Source organism: Rattus norvegicus, chromosome 4 (assembly GCF_036323735.1).
Source record: "Rattus norvegicus strain BN/NHsdMcwi chromosome 4, GRCr8, whole genome shotgun sequence".
Taxonomy (NCBI): Eukaryota; Metazoa; Chordata; class Mammalia; order Rodentia; family Muridae; genus Rattus; species Rattus norvegicus.
In genome coordinates, this window is record NC_086022.1 from 95,806,396 (window position 1) to 95,826,711 (window position 20,316).

Sequence of the window (20,316 nt, forward strand, 5' to 3'; positions counted from 1 at the left end):
GTTGGACATGCTTAAGATTAAAGGAAGATTGCTGTGTTAAGCAGTCCGGTAATGATAAGAAAGAGACACAGTGGTTGCTTAAAGAAAAACTACTATGTAAGGAAAGAATTTGTTTTGTTTGTACTGCTTTCTCAGAAGGAAAAGACTTGAACATACTTACAGGACATAGAGCAGTAGGGAGAGACCAGGGAGAATGGCCAGAGGAGGTAGTGAATGAGAAGGAAAGATCAGGAACATGGAGCACTGTTACCATTGACCAGCGGGCTCTCCTGAGCCAGAAACGTGTGAGCACTGAGAATGTCAGTTCTAAGACAGAGGAAAGGAAAATTCAGAGTGTCCATGTGGGAGTGTGGCATTTAGCTACAGAGAAGTGGAAAGCTGGCTGAGGGGTCGGGTGGGCTGAAAAGGAAACAACAGTCCTCAGGATCAGAGCGCTGATTGGAAAAATCACTGAATAGCATACACACATACAACCTATATACAGAACACATATACAAACACATACAACATATATACACACATACACAAATTAAAACATATACTTGAAATGGAGGTATGTGGGTAGATTCAGATGACCCCAGGTCTGTGAGTTCAATAGAGCTTCTTGAAGACAGTGATAAGAGCTAAACAGAAAGTGTCAGTAAGAGAGAGAGAGAGTGAATGAACATACCGGAAGACACAGGCTTTTGTGACTTTATGCTGGGAGTGATGTCCCATCACTATTGCTGTATTCAGTTTGATAGAAGAAAGTCACTAGGTCCATCTCACCCTCAAATGCAGGGCATCACTTACAAAAATATATGAAATTTCACACAATAGTTTTATGAAAAAATCTCCAAAATTAAAATAATTTAAAAATAAATCATATATCATTGAGGCTTTTTTGTTTGGTGAAACTATGATGAAAAGCACAATTTAAATGTCACTCACCACTGCTAAGGAGAAAAAAGGTAATGCCACTGAAAGGGCAGAAGCAATCACACCTTAATGTAGACTCCACAGCAACTGAATTTCTCAGACTTCCTCTCTACCATATAAGAGACTCAAGTACTGTCCTTCATTACCCTGTGCTCTTACACCTATGCTAGGTATTTCATAATGACTGGCTACTTTTTTTATTGCTTTTTTGGTGTGTGTGTGTGTGTGTGTGTGTGTGTGTGTGTGTGTGTGTGTGTGTGTGATATGTGTCTGTGACATGTGTGGTATATTGTGTGTGTGTATGTGTGTACTGTACATGTAGGTGATATATATATATATATATGATAAATGTATATATGTGCGTGGTATGTGTGAGTGTGGTCTGTGTGATATATGTATATAGTATATGCATGTCACTGTGTGTTGTATAGATATGTATAATACATGTATGTATGTTGCTTTTATGATGTATGTGTCTGTGGTATATGTACATGTTATATGTGTATATGGAATGCATGTGCAGTATATATGTAATACATATAATATTAAGGTGTGTAGTGTATGTATATTGTATGTGTTATGTGCATATTGTGTTATATGTTCTGTGTGATTTCTGTGTGTTGTTTATGTGTATGTGATAATTATGTGTATATGGTATATATGTGTGTTATGCATGTGTATATGTGTGTACTCACTAGTGTGGATGTAGACTATGCACATGTATGGATTGTGAAGTCTCCTAAAGTCTGGGCCATTGAATTCTGGCCTGGTATTCATTCACATAGGCTTCTAAAGTGGGATTATGATGCTAAGATAGTGGGTGCCAATCTGGATCACAGGACTGGTCAGCAGCAAGTTGGCAGGCCTGAACATGGAACCTTGAGTGCTAGTATAATATCAAGTACAGGCATGTAGTGCACAACAAAGTCGAATACTCCTTCCCTGCTCTTTCTGCCACTTAGATGCCACTTCTGTAACTGACTGCCTACAACTGGGGGATGCCAGGCGTGAACATGTGGAACTGTCCTCTTTACCATCTTCAAGGTGTCTTTTGTATAGATTGTTATATATCATCCGGATGCCTTAGCTCTTATGAAGTAAATTCATATACAAATTGTTCATATTGATGTTTTGTGAGAATTTGAACATGAAGATCCCATTCTTGACATACTCTGTTTGTTTACATTTCATGTTGCACCCTATTACAAGATTCAAAAATGTTTATAAGGATATAGAATGGTATAAGGGGAAAATAAAAAAAGGAAATGGGGGCTCTGAAGAAAAACCAGGTGAAGCCGTAGGTAAGTGGAATTTGCAAGGCTCATTGTAAGTTACCGACAGAGATTTCAATAGGTGGGGACACATGGAGGGGTTTTGTGGGCTTTTATGTTACACGTTGCTTTACTCCGGGAAGTCAATATGAGGACAGCTATCCAAGCCATGCCACTCGCAACCTATACAGTAATAATAATAATTGCTATTACTGTGCAGAAGTATAGTTCCTAAGTGCAGAGGCAATGGATTGATTCCTTAATAGGCAATGAGACTGTCTCTGTACTGATCCATCTACTAAGTTAAATATTGATGTCAGTCCTTGTAAGAGTTACATTATCTTTTCGAATTTTAATGCCACATTTTGTTGATTTTAGTATGTTCTGAGAAACATTTAAATATATAGGGAGAGTTGAGAATGATATAATCAGATCACACAAGGATTTATATGTCACAGACTCCTTGAATCTTTATCCTAAAGGAAGATTGGATACCTAGTCAACCTTCTTATCACATATATGAAGGAACTGATATAGACGGAAACATATACAGTATCATACAATGAATTGTCATTACACTGTCCGTGTGACCAGCCAAATCAAAGGTTGAGATATTTTCAATGAAGATAGTGAATGGATAAAGTCAGCATTTACAATCTCAAAGGAAAACCGAAGATGAATATTCCACTTTTCTTTCTGTTGCAGTGATAAGCACTGTGATCAAAAAGGAGGTTGGTGAGAAAAAAATTCTATTTGCCTTATAAGTTAGCTTAAAGCTAAGAGTGGGTGAATATTGGTCCAAGAGTCCATAATGGAGGGAAGTCAGGGCAGGAACTCAAGGTAGGAATCTAGAGACAGGAATTAAAGCAGACACCATGGAGGAAAGTTGCTTACTGGCTTGCTCTTCATGGTTTGCTTAGCTTATATTTTTATACAAACCAGAACTTACCTGCCCAGGACTAGTACTGCCCACAGTAGAGTGATCCCTCCCATACCAATCATTAATCAAGAAAATGCCTTCAGACTTGCCCATCAATCTTATGGAAGTATTTTCTTAAATGAGTTTCCCTTTTCCTACAGAATTCTAGCTTATTGGCAAAATCTAATCAGCACAACGAATTTATTACTTTTTAACCTAAGGAAGAGTTGGTTAGATAAAGCTGTATTAAACAGGTTGATATTGTATACAGATTTTGAGGGAGAGTTTGTTTAGGGACACAAGGTTTTGGCTAAGACTGGGTTCATGTCAGTTCAAGGAGTACAATTGAATAATTAAGCAAAGAAGTGAACTGACAGGATACTACCATCATTCTTTGAGGCAAGTTTTATGGAACCAGATGGTTGCAGAGTGGTAGGCTTTTAGAGGGTGAGGTGTTCCTGACTTGGTTTTCAGAAGCAAATTGTCACTGACTGATTAGGAAGGTTAAGCCAGCTCTCATGGTCTTTCATTATTATGACAACAAAATCAATGTTTCACAGGATGATGGGATTTTGTTTTTAAAAATAAACTTCCAGAAAAGATTGTTCTGGATGTAGAATAAGTAATTATGTAGAAATTTTATTATACCACACAGGAAAAATAAAAAAGAAATAGGAGAAGAAATAAGGCATGATATGTCCTTACAGGAGAGAAACCATTTCCCCTCTGCATAAACAAGGAGCTACAAATGGGACATCTTTTTTTTCCAGCTGTACACTGGAGATTCACAATTTCCCCATAATTGAGCCTTTTGGCTCTTGGCATTGGATTCATATTTCTCCCCTGAACACTTACTGTGTTTCCTTCAGAGGTGTATTTGACTTTTTTCTCATTATTTTACAGAAACATGCTGGGTCACACAGTGCCTGATGAATCAAACCACAGTTGTTGGCAGAAGATATACAAATGGATTTCTCTGTTCTGTATTCTTCTTCTTTCCCAAATCTACTTAATGTTTTTCATAGCACATATTAAATACATCATTACTGAAATTGATAACAGAGAAAGGAAAGTCATTCTTCCACAACTGCATCCACCTTAGGGGTATGGCTAACAAATGAGTGACTCCCCGTGTCTAGTGTCTTAGCCAGGTTCTTTGGTGAAAGCATCTATGCTTTTACCCAGCCTTCTGTGATTGTGTCTTCATTGGACTCCCTTTCATATGAAGACCCCCAACTTAAAGAAATGCCATGTCCATTGTATTAACTGTCTGTCTCATCTAAGATGCTACAAAGAAAACTAGGTTTGATGTTGGTGTAGGATTTGGCCACTTGTCTACACAGTGGCTTGTTTCAGTGCCAGAAACTTTGAGTTCTGGTTCACAGACTTTACCCAGGTATTGTAAGTTTCTGGAAGCTAGAGTTCTCTCCCTTCCTGTTGGGGCACACACACACTAAGGCAGCACAGGGGTCAACACATTAGTGAGGGCTGGCATGAGGTAATGGGTCCATCACCTTAGGACACCAGTTTTAAAACAAAAACAAAAACAAAAACACCGTTTTGGACTGAAGTTTTTGAACTAGACATTAAACTAGAATAAAAGGGAATAATTCATACTAAATGCCATGTGAACAAATGGAAACTTTATGGGGCATTTAGAATCTACAAAAAAGCCATTTCCCCCAGAAAATAGGAGTTGCACTCTATTCTGCATTACAATAGCCTTCTTTGTACACATACACACACACACACACACACACACACACACACACACACACAATCTGAAGTAAGCACTACAGACTATCAAGTAGGATACAGAAGGAGCCAAAGCCAGAGGATACTCAATTAAAGAAGACACATAAGATCCCCCCTTTCTCCACATGATTATGGACATAGACTACTAAAATGGAAGAGGTGAAGAGATAGCTCAGTAGTTAGAGTGCTTGATGTTATTGTAGAGGCCCTGATAATTTCAGTTCCCAGCACCCATATGGTGGCTCACAACCACCTCTAACTACAGTTGCAGGGGATCTGACACCTTTTTTCTAGCCTACGTGGACCCAAGGCACACATTTGGCACACAGACATACATGTAGGAAAACACTGATATGGAAATTAAAAATATAAAATACTTAAAATAATTAAGACGACTGAGGAGCATGGAGGTTTTGTACCAAGCGTGACAACCTAGTGTGATACCTGGAACCCACATAGAGGAAGGACAGAAACAACTTCTTCAAGTTTCTTCTAATCTATACTGTACACACACACACACACACACACACACACACACACACACACACACACACACTTTAAAACCTCAATGAAAACATCTCTCTCTCTCTCTCTCTCTCTCTCTCTCTCTCTCTCTCTCTCTCTCTCCTTATCCCTACCTAATAGGTAGCCATTGTCATAATGGTGAGCTTTGTCTTCTATGAAGATGTATTTGCCAGAAGGTCTTTTGATTCTGGTACCAAGAACCTTTCTTTAGTAACCTTTCCGCCAAACTTATATTTTAGTAGAACTGGCACAAGTCTCATTCCATTTTAATTGTGACAAATGTCCTTCTATATCTCTGAATTGTCTTCACAGAAGACATCATTAATTAGCTACTGTGTGATTGGAGTTCATTGACCCTTGGTGCTGGGATGGACTTGTTCTGTTGGTCTGATGTGATCTCACACAATACAGGAATGACAGACAACTGGAAATCAGTATCAAAACTCCTTAAACTAATGCAGACAACATAGAGGTTTTGTAGATGAGACTCTTCAGCAGATCTGGAGCCCATTAATTAAGCTTAATCCTCTCTGTTCTACAGATGATGACGAGCGCCTCCTTAGTCCATGTTCCTTTGGGAAAAAATTACATGTGCTCCAATCCTTAATTTGCTCATTAATGCTTTTAGAAAATAATCGAGAGATTATACAAAGTACTTATTTTCATTTAAGAATGACAAATAAAAGCACATGCACACATAAGCTTAGATCACATAGACCGTTAAGATTCTGTCATGACTGCCCTCCAAAAAGACCCAACAAGCATCTGAAAGAGTCAGATGCAGGTATGTACACCCAGCCAATGAACTGAAGATGCTGTCCCCTCTGGTTGAGTTAGTGAAAAGCTGGAGGAAGCTGAGGAGGAGGAGGGCAACCCTATAGGAGAACCAGCGGTATCAATTAACCTGAACCCTGAGATCTTTCAGACACTGGGTCACCAACCAGGCAGCATACACGAGCTTAGATGAGGCCTCTAACATATATACAGTAGGGGACTCCCAGAACTGGGTTTAGTCAGAGAAGATGCACCTAAACTTCAAGAGACTGGAGGCCCCAGGAGGTCTGGTGGGATGGGCGGGGTGGGGACATCCTTGTGGAGGCGGGGGGGGGGGGGTTGGGGTGTGAGGAGGAAATATGGGATGGGAAACAGTTGAGGATGGGGTGGACCGGGAAGGGAATAAAATCTAGAGTGTAAAACTAACTAACTAAATAAGTAAAAAGACCTTTATAATAAACTTAGAAACTCTAAAAAAAATTCTGTCGGAAGACAGAGTAGTAGGGTAACTATTTTATCAGGTAGCTAAATGTAAATTATATGCACCACAATATGACAAAGAGTCACCTGTTTATGTCACCAGCTTAAACCTTAAGGTTATTTGTTCATGTTTTTTTAGGTGAAATAGTATATATAGCTGCTTATTTGGTTTAACTTTGCATTTTTTTCTTCTAGGTGGGAAATGAGAGGAATGGTAAACTAAGCTGTATAGATTCTAGCTCAAACGATAAGCTTGAGCAACCACACAGAGCAAAGCCATTTTCATACAAGCAGAAAATCAGCAGAGGTGATAAATGGATAGGCAAAAGCTCTTTCGTTTTAACTACGCTATTGCTGCCAAGACCCCATCATCAGGCCTCTGGTTACTTTCCTTCTGTGTCTCTTACACACCAGATGTATGCTAAGTGCTCCTTAGCAACTGCAATGAACAGAATGGGTTAAAAAGTGATTTATTCGTGGTTTGTTTCTTCTGGGGGGTTAGCCAAGGATTCCTCACTCCCTTACCTTGACTGAAATGTTGTCTGGGAGGATCTAGGAGGCTCATGTTCATGCCCATGGCTAATGCCAGCTGGCAGTCCGCATGCTTTGGCTCTTTTCTGTGGCAAGCCGAGCAAGCTTCCTGATGTGGTAAGCTCATGGCAGAATTTTAAGAGAGGAAGACAGATAATTCAGTATCGGAACAAAAGTCTTGAAATTTGCAAACTCTCTTTTTTTCCCTTTCAGTTGATGAAATTCAAATGATCAAAAGTCACAAACTGGCCCATATTCAAGAGGTAGGCAAAGTTAAGTCCATTTTTTTTTTCTGCATGGGAAACACAGAACCCGCTAGGCAGAGACCTGTGTACTCAGGAATGAAGGGGTGTTATTATCATCTTATTACCACACAGTCATTTGCGTGTGTGTTACATATGTATGTATCTATGTGTGAGTGTATGTACCAATGTGCAAATGGAGACCAAAGGAACACATAGGGATGAAGAATTTGCCAGCCAGCTCCAACAATCCTCGTCTCCACTTCTTACTTACCTGGTTGTGGTTTTAGGCACACACAACCATGTCCACATTTTACCTACCATCTAGAGATTTGAATTCAGGTCCTCATGCTTGTGCAACAAGTATTCTTATCTGGCATGCTATGTTCTCCCTTTAAAATGTTTACTTCCCAAATATGTGTTGCTTATACTTCTTTGTACCTCCTCTGTTCTCTGTGTCCAAGTAGGTGTTATCTAGTCTGTTGAAGTAGCTCTCAGTAGTGTATGCCACTCTCAGCTTTTCTACTCGTATCTCTATATGCAGATAAACTCATGAAACTGACACACACACACACACACACACACACACACACACACACACACACACCACCCCAAGTGATGCTTCTAAATGTATATCAGATCATGAACTTCCCATGTGCAAAGTCTTCCAGGGGAGTTTCAGTCTTATTAGAACAAGATGTGAAGTCTGTGTTAAAGCAGTCTGTGTAGTTATGCCCCTCCATATCTCTAGCTTTATCTAGATCATTCTGTCTGATAACTTTGCTCCTGCAAACTCAGCTGAAGCTCAGTGTAAAAGACACTCTGGCCTATTTCTGTTTTCTTGAAGCTTTGAACATGTCACAGTCTGTTTAACCTTGGGCCATTCATTTGAACTTTCTGTACTCAGCATCCCATTCACATCCCATTCAGCATCTGGTCCTCATTCACATCTCTTACAGATCAAACAGGAGCTGGCAAAAAGCTTTTGAATCTTTGGAAATATTTATTTGTCTTATGATAGCATGTTTTATTTTCTCAGATCTCTTTTTATCACATCACCTGAGCATGCACTAATATACATGATTTCCTTCTTTTTACTAACACATTTTATGCTCTATAAGAACAGGAAAAAAATTAAAACCTCCTTTGAGCCCTTAATACCCCAAGCATCTCGAACTGTGCATGACGCATAGTAAAACTTCAGTGAATGAATGAATGAATGAATGAATGAATGAATGAACTAACCTCTTAGGTAAACCTCCCATAGGTAATAGTCTGAATTAGAATCCAAATCACCACTTTCTCTGCTATCATCGGGAAAGCCAGTTTAGTGCACATGGGATGGCACTGGGGTCAAACCCTGTCCATTACTTTTGAAGCAAACTGGAGCCCGGCAGCTTCTCTGTAACTTGTGATTTATCCTACGCAAGATTATGTTTCGAGTCCTCACTTCTCTACTTCAAATAACTGAGGTAAGAGCAAACAAAGGAACTTCCAAGCCTTAGAGACGAAACTCGCTGCAAACCAGACACTACGTAAGTACTTTGTCTGCTTTAGTCATGATGAGTTGAAAGCATGCCTCAGTGCCTGACAGATTGTCTGGAAGATCATGGGTTATGATGACCATGGCACTTGGGAATAAAATAAAGGCACAAGTAAAATGTTATGTCAGAAGCCCTAACATCTCCCTGGGATTTGCCTAAATCACTGACAGATGTTTTAAGCAAGATACTCTCTTTTGCCATAACTAGAGAGACGACTAAGGAAAACAAGGCCTTTATTTAGACATTGTTTGAAATTTATTTGATTTAAAATTTTTTTAACATGTATAGATACTTTGCGTGCATATATGTCTGTGTCTGGTGCCCACAGAGGCCAGAGGAGGGTATCAGATCCCCTGGCACTGGAGTTACAGGTGACTGAGCTGCCATTTGTGTGCTGGGAATCAAAACCAGTGCTCTTTGGAAGCGCAGTCAGTGCTCTTAACTCCTAATCTGTCTCCCAGCTCCCACAGAGTTTTCACTTCTTTTAAAAAACTTTTTATTGATTCTTTGTGAATTTAACATTATGTACCCCAATTCCACTCATTTCCTGTCCCTTCATATTTGCCCTCTGCCCTTGCAAAATAAAATAAAATAGAATAAGCACGCACGCATACACACACACACACTCTCTTGTCACGGAAGCTGTAATATGTTACAGTATGTCATACAGTACATCCTTTTATCTATACATCTTTACTTGCAAATACTCATTGCGACAAATATGGTTTGAGGCCTCTGGCTTCTGCTATATTATCAATACTGTATACTCATGGGGACTCCTCTCAGATATCCTGTTGTTGTCCTGTGTCATGGAGGTCCTGCAGCCTTGGATCTGCAGGACTAGTCCTTTTACATACTCCAGCACATCTTTGATGGAGTAGATGTTGGGGTGAGCCAACTCAAAGCCCTGGATCTGGGCCTAGAAGGTAGCTGAGTTGTCAGCATGCTAGTTCTCCTGTGCCTGCAGCACCAGGATGAACTCTCCAGCGTTGCCCTGACTAGTTCACTGAATACCACAGCGAGCAAGGAGCAGGGTCAGCTTGTCTGCTCTCATGATCTTGGGACCTCTCTCAGAGAGAAAGAGGTAAGACTAGGCGAAGGCATCTTTCTCTTGCCCAAGTCACCCCACGGCAGGCTAGGGGTGAGGCAGAGTCAGTTCTTTGGAATTCATGCCCTCTGAGCAGCTCACCTGGTTGCCTACCATAAGAGACAGCTCTACTGCACAAGGGCTGGGGCCTGCTCAGTACAGTGCCTCAGGCAGGAGTCTAGACTAGGTACATCTGCGCAGTCTTGACATGGACCTGGGACATCAACAAAGATGGCAGCTGCCATAGGACTACAGACCCAGAGATGACTCCTGGCAGCAGCCTGGTCCTGGATGTCACCATGACTTTGGGTGGCAGTGCAGGCCACTCAGATCAACCAGACTGCAGATATCTACTTAGCCTTTGGTGGTAACTTGGGTCACAGACACTGTTTGATTCTGTTTTTATTTTTTTAATTTATATTTTAAATGTTTTCTCCCTTCTTGGTTCCCCACTCCATGCCTCCCCTCCTGCCTCCTTTTTGCCTCTTAAAGGGCTCAATTTTCCTTAAAAAAGGGGGTGGGGTGAGACTAGAGGCTTCACACTGCTGACACCTTGCAGTCCTTGTCATGACGGCTTATTCCTTAAAATGTTCGGAAATTGTTCTTTATCCCTTAAGTTGCATTATCTCAGCTTTCAGAAAAGAAATTAAGATAACATAGGTATGGGATTTTATGGGAGAGTTGAGGGGGGAGCTGCTCATTTGGATGCCTTGAGGGTTTACAAAGCTTACAAAGCAAGCCAAGTTTACAGAACCTCCCTGCCTCTTGAGTTGGCATGAACAGCCATCAATTCTGCTGAGGGAATCTTTTTGGAGTAAGTGTCGATGAGAGTGGAAGAGAGGAAATGTCAAAGGTAGTCTGAAGCCAAGGTAGCTCCTGAAAGGCTACAGCATTAGATCTGTAGGTTAGATCACTCTCATTTTATATACTAAGACCACAAGACGAGGTGGGCAAGCAAGGGAGATTTTACAGAAGTAACATGGTGGACAGCAGGTTGCCAAGGGTAATAGCCATTGTTTCAGCTATTTTTTCAGGTCATTCTGTTCCAATAGCATGTGAAGACATGTTTAGCAATTAGGCAGTACAGGAGTACTTTAAGTAAATCACTAAATAAATCATTATGGCAGTATAATAATTAGTCTTTTTTTTAACCTTATTCTACTTCAGTCCCAACTGACATCAATGAGCTATAACAAAACTTCTATAATAGAACACAGACTACTATTCAGAAACCTTGTGGACTAGAAACTGAAGGAGTTCAGTACTTACCTTTGTTCAGCATTTTATCCTCAGCGGTGATCAATCTGCCAGCAGGCACAAAGCAGCACTAAACAATCATTTCTCTTTTTCTGTTTCTGTCAAATTTAAATCGCTATAATTATAGTCAGTGAATCTCAATGACATGTTCTACCCATCATCATGTGTAGGAATAGAATGGCCCAGGGCCTTCCTTTAGCACATCACAGATTTCAACATGAATTAGCCTGGGTGAGAAACCCAAGAGACAGAGATCGCATAGTTCTCTTGACAAAGAGAAACCCTTCCATACTCAGTACACCTCAGCCCCTTATCCAACCTCAGTGTATGTCAGCTGCCACTTTTAATCCTGTGTTAGTTCAATATTTAACAAAATAAAGCCTCCAATGCTTTAAAATAAGCATCTTGTCCAAACCCGAGAGTGCTTATTCTTAACTTTTTACAATGGAATGGAACTAAGAAGTTTGCATATGTTAGGCAAACACATGTTAGGTAAGTATCTACCACTGAGCTACACGCCCAGCTCAGCACAGGACTTTTATGGTGCAGGGGCAGTCAGTGTGCATATTTGGGCTTTGTTTTCTATAGGTTTTACTTCAAGAACATTTGACTTTATTCATTTTTAGAATTGTGCTGAAATATTGCACCATGGTAGAAATGTGTGTTGGTGGAGAATCTGGCTAACCTGAGAGAGAGAGAGAGAGAGAGAGAGAGAGAGAGAGAGAGAGAGAGAGAGAGAGATACACAGACAGAGAGACAGACAGAGACAGAGAGAAATATGGAAGAAAATATACCCTTCATTAACCCATTTCTTCCAACTATGGTGTGCTTCGTACAGTTTCCATCACAACTCACTAGTCTAGAAACCCCTAACTACATTCATCCATTAATGGCCAGAGCTCTTGTGATAGTCACCTCCAAGATTCCCCAGGTTTTTTTTATTGGATATTTTATGCACTTACACTTCAAATGTTATCTCCTTTCCTCCCTCCCCCTTCTTCTATAAAGATGCTCCAACTCTCACCTACCCACTCCCACCTCAACACCCTGGCATACCCCTACATTATGGAAATGAATTTTCAGAGGACCAAGGGCTTCTCCTCCTATTGATGCCAGACAATGCTATCCTCTGCTACATATGTGGCTGGAGCCATGGATCCTTTCATGTATACTCTTTGGTTTGTGGTTTAGACCCTGGGAGCTCTGGAGGGCCTGGTTGGTTGATATTGTTGTTCTTCCTATGAGGTTGCAAACCTCTTCATCTCCTTTAGTCTTTCCTCTAACTCCTTCATTGGGGCCCTTTTGTTCAGTCTAATGGTTAGCTGCAACCATCCTTATCTGTATCAGTAGGGCTTGGCAGAGCCTCTCAGGAGACACCCATTTTTGGCTCCTGTTGGCAAGCACTTCTTGGCATCAGCAACAGTGGCTGGGTTTGGTAGGGCTGAATATGGGATGGAACCCCAGGTGGGGCAGTCTCTGGATGACCTTTTCTTCAGTCCTTGTTCCACTCTTTGTCCTTGTATCTCCTCCTGTGAGTATTGTGTTCTCCTTTCTAAGCAGGGCTGAAGAATCCATATTTTGCTCTTCCTTTTTCTTGGGCTTCATAATCTCCGTGAAATTTTTCTTAGGTATTCCAAACTTTTGGGCCAATATCCACTTATCAGTGAGTGCATACAATTTGTGTTCTTTTGTGACTGGGTTACCTCACTCAGAAGGATATTTTCTAGTTCCATCTATTTGCCTAAGAATTTCACATAGTCATTGTTTTTAATAGTTGAGCAGTACTCCATTGTGTCAATATACCACGTTTTCTGTATCCATTCCTCTGTTGAAGGACATCTGGGTTCTTTTTAGTTTCTGACTATTATAAATAAGGCTGCTATGAACATGATGGAGCATATTTCCTTGTTATATGTTGGAGCATCTTTTGGGTATATGCCCAGGAGATGTATAACTTAGTTCTCAGCTAGTACTGTGTCCAATTTTCTGAAGAACCACCAGACTGATTCCAGAGTGGTTGTACCAGTTTGCAATCCCACCAACAATGGAGGAGTGTTCCTCTTTCTCCACATCATTGCCCACCTCTACTCACCTGAGTTTTTGATCTTTGCCATTCTGACTGATGTGAGGTGTTATCTCAGGGTTGTTTTGATTTCCATTTCCCTGATGACTAAGGATGTTGAACATCTGTTTCTTTCTTTTTTAATGGTTTTATAAAATATAGTTTTATTTTATGTTACTCTGCTATTACATAGGGCATGACATTTTCACAAGGCTTTTTTGGGACTACAGTTAATGATTAGCAAACACACAATTTGGTGGTCCAGCTCTCTAAAGAACAATCACTGGACAAACTGGATACCCCCCTCACATGTGCACAAATCTGCATGGAAAAATACTAAAGTTTAGACTGGGACATGTGTACTTTATTTCTCCTTTCTAGTGTATTAAGAAAGGACATGCATTTTAATTTGTATTCTGGCAGCAACATGCTACTTCTATCACGAGGTAAAGTGAATATCAGAGCTACAAATGCAGGATTTAAGTGAATTTTTATTGGGAAGGAAGTGATCAACTTAAACAGTAGCAAGTGAAGACTGCATAAGGAAATTCCCTGTTGTCACAGACAGATGTAACCTCCAGATTATGTCACACAAGGGACATTCTGATCTGTGAGCCCATGCCTGGATGCATTAAGCACGTTCCCTTTCAGTCTAACACGTCTGGATTCCTACTAAGAAGGAGTTTGTAGTAAGAGCATGGAATAGTTGCTTCTGAAAGGAAACCCCCAAGAAGATTCAGAAAAGGAATATAGATATCAAGAAGTTATTATTACAATTACTTTAAATCGCAATGCCCTACATTTCCATATCTTCACAGTAATACAAAACTCAGTCACTTGCAGAACTGGTTCAGATTACTTAAATACAAATGTGCTGTCAGTTCTCTACACAAGTGTCCAGAAGTTACTTGTGTGTTTATGTGAAATGAAGCTATTGATACCTTTCTACAGCAGTAATTGCACACCAGGAAGGCAGAGACAATACAAACCAAAGGATGCTGTTTTCCCAAAGCTGCACTGTGAAAAGACGATAAACAACTGATCCCATTCACATGAATGGGCTTCCTCACTAGAGGAAATCCAAGTGGAATAAGGACTGGAGATGTATAAGGTTTTCTTGAGGAGAAGGAGGTTAGTGTCCTGGATACCTTTAGTTCTCTGCCCCCTTGGCTGCATCACACTCTTCTCCTGCACTGTCTGATGTCCATAACGTTAAGTTGTCTCTAAGCAACTGCGTGATGAGGGTGCTATCTTTGTAGGAGTCTTCTTTCAGTGTATCAAGTTTGGCGATGGCCTCATCAAAAGCCATTTTAGCCAGTGTGCAGGCAAGCTCTGGATTATTAAGGATTTCAGAGTAAAATACAGAAAATTCACAGCCAGCCGCAGGCGGATTGGAGGTGCAGATTGCATCTGTTTCTTGCTTATATCAAATACCTCTTGGTAGGCTCCTTGGAAATTTTCTATCCTTTGTTTTTGATCATCAATACAAGCTACTTCAGCAAGATACCGGAAATAATCTCCCTTCCTTTTCAGATAGAAGACCTTACTCTCTGGATTTGTTACATTGGTTATTAAATACTTATCCAACAATTCCAGGACTGTGGTGCAGATGGACCTCAGCTCAGACTCCACTTTTGATCAGCTGCAACTTTTTGTCAGAGGTATCGGTCTTGTGCTCAGTGCTCGAGATGACCCTCCAGGCAGTACTGTGGCGCTGGACCATGTTCTTGCAGACCACTGACAGCAGGTTTCACTCCTCATTAGACAGCTCAGCACCCTACTCCATCACTACTTTCATACAGGTGGCCACGTCATCATAGAGCTTGACCTCCCTGGCCAGCTTGGCTTTCTGGATCAGCTCGGTCTTCTCCATGGTAAGCGAGGGCGAGTGCCAAACCGGATCTGGAGTCCCCCTTCTAAGTCTTCACTGCTGCGACACGAGTCTCCTGAACATTTCTTTAGGTGCTTCTCAGCCATTTGATATTCCTCAGTTGAGAGTTCTTTATTTAGCTCTGTACCCGGTTTTTTAATAGGATTATTTGATTCTCTGGAGTCCAACTTCTTGAGTTCTTTGAATATATTAGATATTAGCTCTATCGGATGTAGGATTGGTAAAGACCTTTTCCCAATCTGTTGGTTGACATTTTGTTCTAATGACAGTGTCCTTTGCCTTACAAAACTTTGCAATTTTATGAGGTGCCATTTATTGATTCTGGATCTTAGAACATAAGCCATTGTTGTTTTGTTCAGGGAAATTTCCCTTGTGCCTATGTGCTCAAGGTTCTTCCCCACTACCTCTTCTATTAGTTTCAGTGTATCTGGTTTTATGTGCAGGTTTTTGATCCACTTGGCCTTGAGCTTTGTACAAAGAAATAAGATTGGATCAATTTGCATTCTTCTACGTGCAAACCTCCAGTTGAATCAGCACCATTTGTTGAAAATGCTGTCTTTTTTCCATTGAATAATTTCAGCTTCTTTGTCAAAGATCAAGTGGCCATAACTGTGTGGGTTCATTTCTGGGTCTTCAATTCTATTCCTGTCCCTGTACCAATACCATGGAGGTTTTTTTTTTTAAATCATGATTGCTCTGTAATACAGCTTGAGGTCAGGAATGGTGATTACCCCAGAAGTTCTTTTATAGTTGAGAATAGTTTTTGCTATTTTGATTTTTTTTTTGCTTTTCCAAATGAATTTTCAAATTGCTCTAACTCTATGAAGAATTGAGTTGGAATTTTGATGGGGATTGCATTGAATCTGTAGATTGCTTTCAGCAGGATGGCCATTTTTACTATATTAATCCTGCCAATCCATGAGCATGGGAGATCTTTCCATCTTCTGAGATCTTCAATTTCTTTCTTCAGAGACTTTAAGTTCTTGTCATACAGATCTTTCACTTGCTTGGTTAGAGTCACACCAAGGTATTTTTATATTATATGTGACTATTGTGAAGGGTGTCGTTTTCCTAATTTCTTTCTCTGCTCCTTTATCTTTTGAGTAGAGGAAGGCTACAGATTTGTTTGAGTTAATTTTACATCCAGTCACTTTGCTGAAGTTGTTTGTTAGCTGTAGGAGTTCTTTGGTGGAATTTTTGGGGTCACTTAAGTATACTATCATATCATCTGGAAATAGTGATATTTTGACTTCTTCCTTTGCAATTTGTATTCCTTTGAGCTCTTCTTGTTGTTTAATTGCTCTTGTGAGGATTTCAAGTACAGTAATGAATAGGTAGGGAGAGAGGGCAACCATGTCTACTCCTGATTTTGGTAGGATTGCTTCAAGTTTCTCTCCATTTAGTTTGATATTGGTTACTGGTTTGCCATATGTTACTTTTATTATGTTTAGGTAGGGGCCTTGAATACTTGATCTTTTTAAGACTTTTAACGTGAAGGGTGTTGAATTTTGTCAAATACTTTCTCAGCATTTAATGTGATGATCATGTAACTTTTTCCTTGAGTTTATTTATATAGTGGGTTATATTGATGGAATTCCATATATTGAACCATTCCAGCATCCCTGGGATGAAGCCTACTTGATCATGATGGATGATCTTTTTGATGTGTTCTCTGATTCAGTTTGTGAGAATTTTATTGAGTATTTTGGCATCCATATTTATGATGGAAATTGGTCTGAAGTTCTCTTTCTTTGTTGGGTCTTTGTGTGGTTTATGTTTAACCATAATTGTGGCTTCAAAGAATGAATTATGTAGCATTTCTTCTGTTTCTATATCATGGAATAGTTTGAAGAGTATTGTTATAATGTCTTCTTTGAAGGTCTGATAGAATTCTGCCCTAAACCCATCTGGTCCTGGGCTTTTGTTGGTTGAGAGAATTTTAATGACTGTTTCTATTTCTTTAGGCATTATGGGACTGTTTAGATGGTTTATCTGATCCTGATTTAAATTTGGTACTTGATATCTGTCCAGAAAATTGTTCATTTCCTTTAGATTTTCCAGTTTGGTTGAATATAGGCTTTGGTAGAAGGATCTGATAAGTTTTTGAATTTCCTCTGTTTGTATTGATATCTTTATTTTCATTTCTGATTTTGTTCATTTGGAAACTGTCTCTGTGCTCCTTGGTCAATCTGGTGAAGGATTTATTTATTTTCTAGATTTGCTACAAAGAACCATCTCCTGGATTTGTATTCTTTGTATAGTTCTTTTTATTTGTGCTAGGTTGATTTCAGCTCTGAGTTTGATTATTTCTTGCCATCTACCCCTCTTGGGTGTATTTGCTTCTTTTTGTTCTAGAGCTTTCAGGTGTGCTGTCAATCTGTTATCGGATGCTCTCTCCAGTTTTCTTTTGGGGGCACTCAGAGCTATGAGTTTTCCTCTTAACACTGCTTTCATTGTTTCCCATAAGTTTGGGTATATTGTGCCTTCATTTTCATTAAATTCTAAAAAGTCTTTAATTTCTTTCTTTATTTCTTCCTTGACCAAATTACCATTGAGTAGAGGGTTTTTCAGCTTCCATTTGTATGTGGGCTTTCCTTGTCTTTGTTGTTATTGAAGACCTGCCTTAGTCTGTGGTGATTTGATAGGATGCATGGGATTGTTTCAATCTTGTATCTGTTGAGGTCTATTTTGTGACTGATTATATGGTCAGTTTGGAGAAGATACCATGAGGTGCTAAGAAGAAGGTGTATTCTTTTGTTTCAGGATAAAATGTTCTATAGATAACTGTTAAATCCATTTTGTTCATAACTTCTGTTAGTTTCACTGTGTCTCTCTTTAGCTTCTGTTTCCACGATCTGTCTATTGATGACAGTGGTTTGTTGACATCTCCCAGTATTATTGTCTGAGGTGCAATGTGTGCTTTAAGCTTTAGTAAAGTTTCTTTTATAATGTGGGTGCCCTTGCATTTGGAGCATAGATATTCAGAATTGAGAGTTCCTTTCAGTGGGTTTTTCCTTTGAAGAATATGAAGTGTCATTACTTATCTTTTTTTGATAACTTTTGGTTGAAAGTTGATTTTATTTGATATTAGAATGGCAACTCTAGCTTGTTTCTTGGGACTATTTGCTTGAAAACTTTTTTCCCTAATGGAAGTTGTTTTATTTCTGGTCGACTCTGTTTGGAGTTCTGTAGGCTTCTTGTATGTTCTTTGGCAACTTTTTTTCTTTTTTCTTTTCTTTTTTTTATTAACTTGAGTATTTCTTATATACATTTCAAGTGTTATTCCCTTTCCCGGTTTCCGGGCACACTTACCCCTCCCCCCTCCCCTTCCTTATGGGTGTTCCCCTCCCAACCCTCCCCCCATTGCTGCCCTCCCCCCATAGTCTAGTTCACTGGGGGTTCAGTCTTAGCAGGACCCAGGGCTTCCCCTTCCACTGGTGCTCTTACTAGGATATTCATTGCTACCTATGGGGTCAGAGTCCAGGGTCAGTCCATGTATAGTCTTTAGGTAGTGGCTTAGTCCCTGGAAGCTCTGGTTGCTTGGCATTGTTGTACTTTTGGGGTCTCGAGCCCCTTCAAGCTCTTCCAGTTCTTTCTCTGATTCCTTCAACGGGGGACCTATTCTCAGCTCAGTGGTTTGCTGCTGGCATTCGCCTCTGTATTTGCTGTATTCTGGCTGTGTCTCTCAGGAGCGATCTACATCCAGCTCCTGTCGGTCTGCACTTCTTTGCTTCATCCATCTTGTCTAATTGGGTGGCTGTATATGTATGGGCCACATGTGGGGCAGGCTCTGAATGGGTGTTCCTTCAGTCTCTGTTTTAATCTTTGCCTCTCCCTTCCCTGCCAAGGGTATTCTTTTTCCTCATTTAAAGAAGGAGTGAAGCATTCACATTTTGATCATCCCTCTTGAGTTTCGTTTGTTCTAGGGATCTAGGGTAATTCAAGCATTTGGGCTAATAGCCACTTATCAATGAGTGCATACCATGTATGTCTTTCTGTGATTGGGTTAGCTCACTCAGGATGATATTTTCCAGTTCCAACCATTTGCCTACGAATTTCATAAACTCATTGTTTTTGATAGCTGAGTAATATTCCATTGTGTAGCTGTACCACATTTTCTGTATCCATTCCTCTGTTGAAGGGCATCTGGGTTCATTCCATTTTCTGGCTATTATAAATAAGGCTGCGATGAACATAGTGGAGCACGTGTCCTTTTATATGTTGAGGCATCTTTTGGGTATATGCCCAAGAGAGGTATAGCTGGATCCTCAGGCAGTTCAATGTCCAATTTTCTGAGGAACCTCCAGACTGATTTCCAGAATGGTTTTACCAGTCTGCAATCCCACCAACAATGGAGGAGTGTTCCTCTTTCTCCACATCCTCGCCAGCATCTGCTGTCACCTGAGTTTTTGATCTTAGCCATTCTCACTGGTGTGAGGTGAAATCTCAGGGTTGTTTTGATTTGCATTTCCCTTATGACTAAAAATGTTGAACATTTCTTTAGTTGTTTCTCAGCCATTCGGCATTCCTCAGCTGTGAATTCTTTGTTTAGCTCTGAACCCCATTTTTCAATAGGGTTATTTGTTTCCCTGCGGTCTAACTTCTTGAGTTCTTTGTATATTTTGGATATTAGGCCTCTATCTGTTGTAGGATTGGTAAAGATCTTTTCCCAATCTTTTGGTTGCCGTTTTGTCCTAACCACAGTGTCCTTTGCCTTACAGAAGCTTTGCAGTTTTATGAGATCCCATTTGTCGGTTCTTGATCTTAGAGCATAAGCCATTGGTGTTTTGCTCAGGAAATTTTTTCCAGTGCCCATGTGTTCCAGATGCTTCCCTAGTTTTTCTTCTATTAGGTTGAGTGTGTCTGGTTTGATGTGGAGGTCCTTGATCCACTTGGACTTAAGCTTTGTACAGGGTGATAAGGATGGATTGATCTGCATTCTTCTACATGTTGCCCTCCAGTTGAACCAGCACCATTTGCTGAAAATGCTATCTTTATTCCATTGGATGGTTTTGGCTCCTTTGTCAAAAATCAAGTGACCATAGTTGTGTGGGTTCATT

General features: G+C 40.1%; 1 pseudogene; it reads right to left on the reverse strand.

Annotated features, from left to right (window-relative positions):
- Positions 1-14,492: 14,492 nt before the first annotated feature.
- Positions 14,493-15,238, reverse strand: Ywhaq-ps4 (tyrosine 3-monooxygenase/tryptophan 5-monooxygenase activation protein, theta, pseudogene 4; annotated as a pseudogene).
- Between the last annotated feature and the right edge of the window lie 5,078 nt (positions 15,239-20,316).